The following is a 10,250-nucleotide window of genomic DNA, read 5'->3' as shown; positions in this document are numbered from 1 at the left end:
GGGAAGCCACCACGGCCCCTGCGGGGCGGGGAGCCAGACTGAAGTCGGGGGCCTCAGCCTCAGGGGACAGCTGAGCGGAAGTGGCTCCCTGACTAGTGGCCCACCCTCAGCTGATTTGCCTCAGTTTGCTTATCCGTGTCAGGGACACTTGGGGCTGGGTGACGCTCAGGTGCGCCCGGCACCCTGACCTCGTTTGCACTTTGCAGGAATCTCCGGCTCAGGTGGACAAAGGTGGCTGGAGTCCCGGGTTGGCTGGGCCCACGTGGGCCTCCCTCTCTGGCCAGGGCAGGTTTTCTGAGGGGTGGCAGTGCCAGCTTGTCCCTAGATGCACCGTCACCGTGGGATGGGGAAGAGCCCGGCCCTGAGGAGCACCCACTCTGGTTGGGCCCTGTGCCTCCAGCACGGTGGCCCTCGGCGACCCCGCTGCTGCACCCTTCCTGCTGGTCACCCTCCAAGGGTACGCGGCAACAGGGGAACAGACAAATCAGAGCAGCCCCACATCAGGAGACCCCTGGCATTCCTGGAGCTGGCCCACGGCCAAGCCGGGCTCCCCTTAAAGAGGTACCTCTGCAAAGCCTTGCGCATGGGCGGAACTTTATATCAGACCGTGATGAACGTTCTAGTGCGGTGGGGGGAACCGTGGCGAGAGAGAGGGCTTCTGGCGTCCGGAGGAGCCGGGGCTGCGTGGTTGCGGCAGGGGCGGTGGCAAAGCAGAGGCTGGAGGGCTGGCTGCGCCGGAAGCGTCCTGAAGGCGGGGCTTCTGTTCCCAGCCCTGCTGCGTCGCAGCACTTACCAAAGTGACCGCAGGCGAGAGGAACTCTGATTTGTTGCATAAATGAATGAAAGAATGCACAAAGCTGGCAAGGTAAAATGAGAAGAGAACATTTCTAGAAACACCAAATGAGAAAAACGGACTCAAGAGGAAAGAGATCATCTCAATGGGCTTGTAAAGAAGCTGACTTAGTAATTATAAAACTTCTCACAAAAAGACGTCCGGTCCCGGATGGCTTCACGGGTGAATTCTACCAAACACTAAAGAAGAAATAGCCAATCCTTTACAAACTCTTCCAGGAAATAAAAGCAGAAGGAACACTTTCCAACTCATGCTAGGAGTCTGGGATTACCCTGCTACCAGAACCGGACAAGGACACCGCACACAGACGCGGGTTTCTGCTGAGAACAGGGAGATGCACGTTGAAGCTGCTTCGCACTGAGACAGCGCTTCACACTGACCAGGGAGGCAATAACTGTTTCAAAAACTTGGCAAAGGGTACAGTCGCCCTCCCCACCAAAAACCCAGTTTGCTAATTTCTCAAAATGCTTCTTCACACTTCCTTTGCCTCGCTCACACTGTTACGGCTGTTCCCGTTCCCCGCTTTGCCCGCCCGCACCCGCCCCCTCCCCCGGCCCGGCTCTGTTGTCGGTCTGTCAGTCATGCATCTGTGTTCCTTTTTTCCTTTTTTAAAGATTTTATTTATTTATCTTTAGGGAGAGGGGAAGGGAGGGAGAAAGAGAGGGGAGAGAAACATCAATGTGCAAGAGATGCATCGATGCATTGCCTCCCGTATGCCCCCCACTGGGGACCTGGCCTGTAACCCAGGCACGTGTTCTGACTGGGAATCAAACCGGCGACCTTTCGGTACACAGGCTGGCACTCAATCCACTGAGCCACACAGCCAGGGCTGTTCTTTGGCGAATCGTTAAACATAGTTCTACTATGCTACCCAGGAAGTCCCCTGTGGGCACCTACCCAAGAGAAATGAAAACACAGGGCCACACACAAAGTTGCGCAAATGTTCGTAGCAGCATTATTCCTAATAGCCAAAAATGGAGAAAATCCAAACGTTTATCAACAGATAAATGGGTAAACAGCACGTGGCCTCTCCATCCATTGGAATAATACTCAACAATAAAAGGAACAAACTAGCGATACACGTGGATAAGCCTCATAAACATGATGCTAAGTGCCATAGCCACATACAGAAGACTTCACATTTGAAAAACTCCACTTACATGAAATGTCCAGAGAGAACAAATTTACAGTAAGCAGGCCAGCGGTTGCCTGGGCACAAGGGATCCTCAGAGATGACAGAAGTGTCCTTACACTGGGTTGGTGACGCTTGCCCACTTCTCTCAACTTACTGCGAATCACTGAACTGTACGGTTAAGAGACAACTTTTGCCCTGGCTGGTGTGGCTCAATGGATTGACCTGGTTTGAATCTCAGTGTAGGGCATGTGCCTGGGTTGCAGGCCAGGTCCCCAGTAGGGGGCACACGAGAGGCAACCACACCTTGATGTTTCTCTCCCTTTCAACCCTTCCCTTCTCTAAAAATAAATAAATAAAATCTTTTTTAAAAAGAGGCAACTTTTACTGAATGGAAATTATACGTCAATAAAGCTCTCAGCAACATATTCATGAAATGTATGTGTGAACAAAGGTGGGAGAAAATGTCAAAAAGATAACTTGTTTTAGGGCAGAAGGATCATGGTTTTTATGTCCTCCTTTCCTCCTTCCTTGGTTTTCTAAATGCCTGCCGTGGGCCTGAAGGAAGCAGCAGGGGGGTGCGAGGCAACCCTGCTGCTGTTTGCGCGCGGTGGTGAGCGGAGCTGCCGTTTTCTGGTCGCCGGACCCTTCCGCAGGAGGAAGGGCAGCGCGTCCTGGTTGTCCCCGGCAGAGGCACGCGGAGGAGTCACGGGCGTGCATCGTTTCGCCCAAGGCTGCCCCTGGAACTAATCCTTGAAATGGAGAGTTCAGGGGTCACGGCAGGGGGCAGGGGGCGGACAGATTCATGAACAGTGGGAGAAACCTCCTGCCAGAAGAGGGACGAGGACTTCGGCCCTGACCTTTTGTATTTTTAAAGAAAAATGTTCACTGACCATAACCTACATCTGAAGTGTGCACAGGTGATGAGTGGACAACTCAGCGAACTTCCGCGAGGTGAACCTCGCACCCAGAGCCAGAAGCGGAATTTCACAAAGCCCCATGGTGGCCCCTCCCCAGCACCCACTCCCCCCCCTCCGGGCGACCTCCTTCCTGACCGACCGCAGAGCCCTTCACCCGCGCAAGCTCGCGGCCTGCTCTCTGCGTCCCTCCTTTTGCTCAGTATCCTGCTTGCGGGTGTCACACGTGCCGTTTTGAGAGCCGTGGTTTGTCCTCCGTGCGGTGTCCTGCTCTATTGTGTGAACGCACCTCAGCGTGTTGATGGACGCATGGGTCACGTTCAGTCTTGGCTCCGGGGACTTCCTGTCTGTGCTGTTTGGGGAGGTCACAGGAGTGGCCCTGGGGGCCAGAGGTGAGCTCCGTTTAGCTTCAGCTGCCCCTGCTGAATGGTCCCCCAAGACGGTTGGGCCCATTTCACCTGCCACCGCAGCGTGGGGCACGTCCCATGGCCCTCGAATCTCGCCAATGCCAGGTATACCCTTCCCCTTTCCTCTCTGGTTTAGTTGCATGTCCCCGGCGGCCGTGGGAGCCAAGCACCATTTCAATTTGCTTCCTGGCCATGGGATTTATTTGTTTGTGGGGCCTGTGAAATCTTTTGCCTATGTTTCTTTTGGCTTGTCTGACTGTTCTCAGTTTATGGGAAATTTTATATATGTGTATTCTGAATACATGTCCTTTGTCAGAAATAACATCTCACAAGCAAGTTCTCTGCACCTGCCTTTTTACTCTCTTCCTGGGGCTCTTTAACAAAGTCTAGTTTATTAGTTTTTCCTTCTGTGGTCTTTTTGTGTTGCGTTTAGGACATCTTTGCTAATTCCTGCACCACGAGGCTTTGCTCTTTCACCTGTGGGTCTCCAGTCCTCCTGGCAGTGCGTTCTCTAAGTGCATGGAGGGAGGTGGGTGAAGTTCAACTACACCAGGACTCCGAGGGTGGAGAGAGGAGGCCCTGCCGGGAAGGCCGGCGCTTGGCCGTTCGGCTGGGCAGGGAGAGGGCGTCAGCTCCATGGGGCCTCAGGCAGGATCCCGCTGCTGACCCCAGCGGGACGCAGGCTGGCCGGGAAGGGGCGGGAAGGGCCGCGGCCCGGGGAGCTGGGGGCGGGGGGCGCTGGCATGCGGCACCCGTAGTCGGGTGCGCTGCCGAGGGAGGGGCTCGTCCTCCAGAGCTGGTGCCTGCATGGGCGCGGAGCTGAGGGCTGGCCGCAGCCCGGAGGACACAGGCAGAGCCCCCTGCTCTTTCCAGCACCGTGCCAGGCCAGCTGTGGCGTCCTCACGACAGGGGCCAAGGAAGGCACTGGGCTGGGTGAGGACTTTCCCAGCCCAGTGCTTGACCACAGTCCTTCAAGATCTCGAGGGACCCACCGCGGAGGGACGCGGGTCGGCGGCTCCCGCAGCCGGCAGAGGCCTGGCCCCTCGGGACTGAGTCCCTGAGGCTCGCAGGCGATTGGATCTGCGCATGCTCGGGTGATTAATTTGAATCTTCAAAAACACATGTGGCTGGGGTCGTGGGTCGTACCGGTGATGTGTATAAATAAGGGAATTACTCTCCAGGCCCTCGGAATCGGGCGTCTGGGGTGGCGCAGCTGGGACTTCCTGAGGAAGAGGTCACTCTCCCCACCCCGCCTGCCAAGGGAGCAGCTATTTTGAAAAATATTATTCTGGGCGAGTTTCCATCACGTGGTATAGGCCAGCGCAGAGGTTTGCCGGGAGACCTCCCGCAAAGCGCTCCGCATCGGTGCCGAATAAAACGTTGCCTTCCAGGACTTTGCACGTGGTCTTGGGTGGTTAAGTGAAAACATGGTCTACTTAAGGAGTAACAGATAAGTTTAAGCCTCGCTCTCCACTGAACGAAAAGGCGTCTTCCAAGAGCCGTGCTTCGTTTTCTTCACGCACCTCGAGTCTTCACATCTGTGACAAGGAAAGCCCCATGCCCACTGCACAGCCACGGGGGTGGGGGGGGGCAGGGACGGGGGTAAGGACACTGGCCATCAGCTCTCTCCTTCCGGTTCACTGGGACAGCCGTGCCCCGGGCTCGGTCTCTCTTTCACGTTTCCAGGACAGTCAGACCAGAGCAGGGGCGGGGCCAACTCCGGGGGCGGGGCCAACGCTGGGAGGGGCGGGGCTCTGCCAACCCTTGCCAAGCGCAGCCCCACGCGCGGGCGACACAAGATGGCCTGCACTTCGGCACCACTGGCAAAGATCTTTTTATAGGAGTGTTAATAGCTGAATTTGTGGGCGTTTTGGAGTATATATTTTGATTAATCGGATGAACCCAAGCCAAGATTTCAGGCAAACAATGAGCAAGAAATTTCCCTTCATCCTGGACGATTACTACAAACCCAGTGAAAATTCTGCAATATATGGAGTCAGGAAGCAAGGCCAAGAAAAACTGTTGAACAGCAAAAGGTGGGAGTTTGGTCCCTGCTCAGAGTTCACCCTGTTTCATACTATCAGGCAAGGTTTAAATTCCAAAGTTGATATGGGTGGATTTTGGAATATTTAAGGCAAAATGTAAATTCCAATTAAGACAGAGGTTGTATTCATTGGATTAACTGTGAAGAAATTTATGGAAGGTGTGTTGATTATGCTACAAATAAACTTTTATTTATACTACTCAAGAAAAGAAGGCTGCAGGAGGCCGCCTCATCCTGGTAGAAAGAGGGTTAGGCCTTAGGATGGCTCTGCTTGGGAAGAACCCTGCCTCTCTTGCGTCCTACTCACTGTGAGACGGGCAGGTTTTTAATCCCTCTAAGCCTCAGTCCTGCCATCTGCAAAATGGGGCATCTACAATGCCTCTTTCATAGAGTTGTTATGAGAATAAGTCAGCACAACACATCTCAAGAATCCAAGTGACTTTGTGCAACACAGTAGGCAATCAATAATACTCTTCTTACACCTGAAGCTGCCGTCTCTCTTGGGTGTAAGTGCCAAGCCCACAGGCTGGAGGAGCGCAGAGAAAGAGCTGAGGCTTGTGCCCAGCCTTCCCTGGAAATTGACGTCACTTGCGAAGCTCCATTGTGAAACACTGAAACATCGATGTGGTAGAAAGGAAGACAAAGCCCAGACTCTGAATCAACTGGTAGGTGTAGCATTTCTGAGGCTCCCCAGCAGGGTGGGCCCGGTGACTCACCACAGCGATGAATCCCAGGTCCTTCTACTTTTCCGAGTGACCGATCTGATTTTTTCATAACACGGCAATGACTCACCGTTTGCTGTCACGGTTATGTAACTGAGGCTGTTTTGATTTGTTGGGGTGTCTGTCTCTGTATTCCTGTCACCCCTGGGAAGCTTTGGGGACTCTTCTCTTTCACACGCCTTGGTATAAGCTGTAGCAAACAACTGTTGAAGTGCCACCCTGAGAATAAGATAACTTGCCTCCTTGTTCTCTAGGAAGCGGGCAGCTAAATGGTGGCTCGTGCCCTGAACTGGGAGTCGGGCTGGTCTTGCTCTCCATGGCCCGGTGTTCCTCACCTTTTCTGGCCTCAGTTTCTCCATTCTGTAATGAGATGTCGGACTAAGCTTTGGCACTCGAAGAATTTGCAAGATTGGGCTCTTCTCCACGAGGCTCTGCTCAGCGAGTGTTGCCACAATGTTTGCCCTCAGAGCCTAAGCGCCCCGCACTACAACGGTGGGCGTGGCGCCTCAGTTAAAGGGCAGGGTAGGGGAAGCAGCGGATGGATGCGGGGCGCCTAAGGAATAAATTAACATGGCCTCGGAGGAGTGGGGCTCCCATCAGTCCCCCCGCTCCCTCGCGCTAGAAATAGTGAGCAGGAGGACTGACTGAACTGATACCTCGGCTCTCTCTCTGATCATGGCCCTCGGCAGACCCAGGCCCGGGAAGGAGGGGTGGGCTTTTCAAAGACAGTTTCTGCCCTTGCGCTTGCCTTGTCGTCCCCGGCAGGAACTCGGCGTCCCGGGATGGGCCAAGTGATACCAGCCACTTGGGCACATCACTGGACAAAAGAGGGCTGTGATGGGCACGCAGGATCTCAACATCTTTTCGGTTTTTACTTCTCATCGCTGGCGTTTTTGGGGCTTTTAAAACCTATGGATTGACTCCTTTCATCAGTTCTGAACAGTTTTCAGACGTTATCTCTTCAAATAATACCCTTGCCCCCTTCTCTCTTGCTTCTCCTTCCAAAACTCCGATTGAATGTATATGGACCTTCTCACCCTATCCTTTCTGCCTCTGAACCTTTTCTGCATAACTCGCATCTCTTTTGTCAGCCTGCGCTGTCATTTGGATAATTTCTTCTGACCCACCTTCCAGTTCACTTATTCTCTCTATGTCCGTATCTAGTCTCTTGCTAGACCCAGCTATTGAATTTTAAATTCCAGTTATTGTATCTTTCATTTATGTGTATGTGTGTGTGTGTGTGTGTGTATAATCTGTCTGATTCACTTTAAAAATCCTCCAAGTTAGTTCTTTATAGTTCTCTGTTTCCTGAAGATATTTTCAAGTTTGTATGTTATTTCTTTTAACATAATAAGTAGTTTTGTAATTCATTTCCTATTTTTCCATTAAATTAAGAATTCAAGAGTCTGCTTAGCTATCTATTTTTTCCTACTACTTATTCTTGCACTTGTTGCCTTATTTCCCTGTGTGCATGTTTCCGCAGAGGGTCGGACCTGGCCTCAGGGAAGAGGCGCCGTGCCAGGTGCGTGGGGAGAGGGGGGCCACCTCACAGCGGCCCATCCTGCCAGGCGCAGGTACTTCTCGTGTCCCGTCCAGGCCCTGGGGGCTGTGCCCAGCTCCCGGGCCCGTTGCAGCTCCCTGGCTGAGGGACGCGGGCAGCCGACGGTAAGACCGCAGAGCCGGCGCGCTCTCACAGACACAATTGAGCCTCTGCTCGCCACACCATCTGTGTGGTCTCAGGTGAGTCAGCCTCACCTTTGGATTAGTTTACCTGTTGCTGACGTAACAAATTCCACACGCCCAGAGGCTTATAGCAAGCAGTTTATTCTGTTATAGTTGTGGGGGTCCAGACGGCCCTGCCCCGTGCGGGACGGTCTTTACCCCTCCTCTGTGCTGTCACCAACGCGGGCTAGCGTTGCACACAGAGACTGCCTGCTAGCTCCTCTCCCTCCGCTTGCCCGTCCGTGCCTCGGAATCCTGCCCGGCGACCCGCTGCTAATAACAGTAGGGGCGCTGTGGCGAGGGCCAGCCTGTGCTGGCCTGCACCTCGCATACCGACCATCTGCATCGTATGCAAGGGAAAGCCGGGGCGCAGGGAGGCTGCGCGGCTTGCCCAGAGTCCCACGGACAGTAAGTGGAGTGGGCAGGATTCGAACCCAGTGCAGACCAGGGGACGCGCCCTGCGGGAGCCCCTCAGCTGCCCGTGAGCCGGTGTTCCCGAGGGACGCGGCTGCTCCTGATGGCCTGACACATGCTGGCGGAACTCGCTTGCATTTGTGTCTCAGCGGGCCCAGAACACCCACCTGTGAGACAGGGAGGCCGCGCCCTGGGAGCCCACACGGAGGTTCACGTTTACCCAGCGCGTCTCCGCAAGTGCTTCCCACACTTGATGTCATTTGAGCGGCATGAAACTGCTGGATGCTTTAAAGATGGGGAAACTGAGGCACTCAGAAGGCCAAGCACCTTGCCCAAGACCACAAGACAGTGAGGAGGACCATGACTCAGGTCTTCTGAGTCCCCGTCCCAGCCTCCTTCCGCAAGCCCTGGCTGGGTCCCTTAGGAGCTACCTTCGGTGACACGAGCTGCCAGAACCCGGCTAGAGCCCCGCTGTGGCCAGGCCGTGGCCACACTGTCTCCGGCAAGCCCAGGGGCCTGTCCCGAGAAGACGCGGTTCCGCGTGGAGACGACTGTGCAGAGGGACCGGTCGTCCAGACGGAGCGGCGAGCCCCGCGGAGGCACGGGGCCGCCTGGGGCCTGGGCCGTCCGCCTCCCCGCGCAGGGCCTCTGGCACTGGGGCTCCCCCTCTGGCCCTGGGAGCCAGATGTCAGCTCCAGGGAAAGATGTGTCTGAGTTTTAAACCTCTGAAGGTTTGGGTTCTTAATGAAAACGCCAAGAGAAACCAGCTAGAGTGGCATGAATGGTAATCACCGTAATAAGGGTAATTGAGTTGGATTTATTATAACTGACGATGGGCTCCCCCCCGCCTTAAGTAGAGAAAGAAAATAATTTACTAGTATTAAAACATCTTGGTTTTCCTTCAAACCGCTGGGAAACGGCAGGGTTTCTGGAACTTTATCTCAAAAGTGAGGCCAGCAAACAAGGAGACAAATCCACCATCAGTGACTTAACTTTCGCAGGTGGGATCTTGTCTTGTGAGAAGCAAAAGCAAATGAGCCCGGAAGAATATGGGGAGCAGCGAAGGAGAGGGGAAGGTCCGAAACTACGGAGTCGAGCGCTGTCATTTGCTGTGCAACTTAGCAAGTTCCTCCACCTGAGCCTTGGTTTCTTCATCTGTAGATGGGGAATAATAATACTAACACTGCCAGGTTGTTGGTAAGATTGAATGAACCTAAATAATATAAAATTTAACTAAAGAAGGAATATAACATGCCTGGCAAGTGGTAGGCACTTAATAAATGTTAATAACATTCCCTAATAGTAGGGAATTATCTGTGGAGAGAGCCTATGGCTGTTTTTTCTTTTTAAAAGCAAGATAAAAATTGATTTATCTTATATAAAGGTCTACAAGTAAGCAGTCTAGGCTGGTGCTGCGATTTCGCAATCTGCAGGCTCCCGAGTGCTTTCTCTCTTGTGGGTTTGCCACCCTCAGCGGGAAGCTTTCACCTCATGGCCTAATGTGGCTGCCAAGACCCAGCCGCTATATCTGATTCCCAGCTAGCAGGAAGGAGTAAAGGGCACAGTGTGGTTCTTTGTTTCTTTTCAAAGGACACTTCCTGGAAGCCAAACCCTTTGGCTTACAGACCTTTAGACAGAGTTTGTCACATGTCCCACTGGGCAACAAGGAATTCTGAGGAATGTAGTCTTCATCCCAGCTGCTAGCTGTCCAGATAAAGCTGGGTCCTACTGGAGGAAGGGGGATGGGAGGATGAGCCGCCTCTGCCCGCTGCCCCACCCCACGGCCTGCCGTGGGGGTTGGTGGGACAGCGCGTGCTAACTCCTGTCAGGCTCTCGCCCCCTCTCTTCGCTGTGCCTCTCTTTGGGAAGGGTCTCTTCCCCCCGGAGGCGGGGCCTCCAAATCTCCTGTGTCTGCCTCGCTTGGCCCGCGTCAGGCCGCAAGCACGGAGGTGGAAGCTGTGAAGCACAGGGACAAAGGCGCTTTTATTTAGGTGCTTACTTGGCAGTGACGAGCACTCACCGCGTGCCGGCACCGGGGG

The 10,250-nt window shown here is 54.0% G+C and overlaps 1 pseudogene; it reads left to right on the top strand.

Annotated features, from left to right (window-relative positions):
- The first annotated feature begins 5,108 nt into the window (after positions 1-5,108).
- On the top strand, positions 5,109-6,913 carry LOC129065543 (protein CEBPZOS-like; annotated as a pseudogene).
- The last annotated feature ends 3,337 nt before the right edge of the window (positions 6,914-10,250 follow it).

The sequence above is a fragment of the Pteronotus mesoamericanus genome, unplaced genomic scaffold, assembly GCF_021234165.1.
Source record: "Pteronotus mesoamericanus isolate MK-2021 breed Mesoamerican mustached bat unplaced genomic scaffold, CSHL_Meso_final contig_101, whole genome shotgun sequence".
Lineage (NCBI taxonomy): Eukaryota > Metazoa > Chordata > Mammalia > Chiroptera > Mormoopidae > Pteronotus > Pteronotus mesoamericanus.
The sequence above is the reverse complement of the archived record's forward strand: the minus strand, read 5'-3'. Positions and strand labels throughout refer to the sequence as shown.